Source organism: Priapulus caudatus, unplaced genomic scaffold (genome assembly GCF_000485595.1).
Source record: "Priapulus caudatus unplaced genomic scaffold, Priapulus_caudatus-5.0.1 Scaffold377, whole genome shotgun sequence".
Classification (NCBI taxonomy): domain Eukaryota; kingdom Metazoa; phylum Priapulida; class Priapulimorpha; order Priapulimorphida; family Priapulidae; genus Priapulus; species Priapulus caudatus.
The window spans coordinates 36,566-38,537 of NW_014577438.1; positions in this window are offsets into that span (position 1 = coordinate 36,566).

Consider the following 1,972-nt stretch of genomic DNA (forward strand, 5'->3'; position numbering starts at 1 on the left):
CACACACACACACACACACACACACACACACACACACACACACACACACAAAGACTATCTGCGTCGTAACGTCTTGCAGATGACCGCTCCACGGAATGTTTCCGAAGCGATTATTCAAGTTACGGGCTGATCGTTTTACGCGCCGAAATAAGATCGACATCGTTAATAATGACAATATTAATTTAATCATAATTTCTCTGACATTATATTATATTAATATTATAATATTATTGATTCAATCACGCATGTTACAGTAAAACATACTCGCGTGCGCATTTCAATATTAACATGTACTAAAACAGTAAAACTGCGAGAACAGATTGTGACGAACGATTGCATTACGAATATAGTAAAATATCTCGCGTCACGTAGCGAGAATGCGTCTAAGCTCGGTGACACAGTGAATATAATGATTTCCCAACATAGAACGGTACGTTGAAACAACATGGCGGACGATAGATAATGGAGCGCGATTGGATGATTACACACGGCACCCTGCTGACATCTACGCATGCGCGAGAAACGCGTGGGTGACACGAACGTTTCGCATATCGGCTGTGATATTTTCGTGAACAACTTAAAGTGATTACGTCACCGTAAATAGTAAAAGTAAATATTATGTCTAAAAACTTTTTCACAAAATGTAAGTGATTCTGTTCACTTTTTTTATGGTTAAATTGCTGCATTATGGTGATTATACTTTCTATTTTGCTATTCCGTTCGATGTGAACAAACACTCGTGACTCATACATAGCCCATAGCAAGCATTTAATGTCGTGATTAATTATATCAAATCGCCCAGGTTTTTTGGATTTTTAAATAGTTGAGAACAATCTTATCAGGTAAAAATTATACGTTTAGTCCCGCCTACTTGCTTTTAATGTAAAAAATTGCAACAATTTTTTTACAAATATACACCACAGCAAATTCGTGACGTAGTCAATTTAGCTTAGGGGGATCCGTTAATTTTTACTTATAGCAATATGTTTAAAAAACGGCGAGCACCTTTGTGTCCTACACGCGGTAAAACCTTCCAGTGGAAACAGCTCAACCAAGCAAAAATATATTGTTGCTTTAACGGTTATATATATATTGTATATATAGTAGGAACTGCCCACGCGCATATCGCATCACGTGACCATCGCATAATGTAAATTGCTCGCTTAGCGTAGAATTACTCGATAGCGTGTCATGGATTATAAGACAAATATGAAAAGCGTGAGGTGACGATGTAAAAAGCATTGCGCTTATTAGCCTCTTAACTCTGCGCTGCGGTGCGGCGCGGCGACTCGTGTGAGATGGAGAAGTGAGAGAGCGGCGGTGCGGTGAAGGAGACAATAGAGTGGCTAGTAAATACGGATGTGTGCAAATCGCTATTCCAGTTCGCGCGCGATCAAGGACTTGTTTTTTTTACCACAGCCAAATATACGGCGACGCGCATACGTAAAGTTAGAGCTCCGTGGAGTGGACAGACGCGCGCACGCACGCACGCACTCACGTACGAACGCACGCATGCAATCACAGCCTCTAACACATACACGCACGCGCACACGCTACACACAAACACATACACGCACGCGCACACGCTACACACAAACACATACACGCACGCGCACACGCTACACACAAACACATACACGCACGCGCACACGCCACACACAATCACATACACGCACGCGCACACGCCACACACAAACACACACACGCACGCGCGCACGTCACACACAAACACACACACACGCGCGCGAAAACGCGCGCACACGCGCGCACGCACATGCATGCACGGGCACACACGCACACCCACTCACACACACACACACACACACACACACACACACACACAATGAACACATAGTCTAACACTAAGCCGAATCAACAAAAAATGACATATTTGAGTGAAACAAACGATATACATGAAGAAGGTGAAAGAATGACAGGGTGGAATAATAGGAGACAATGCAATTTGAAATAA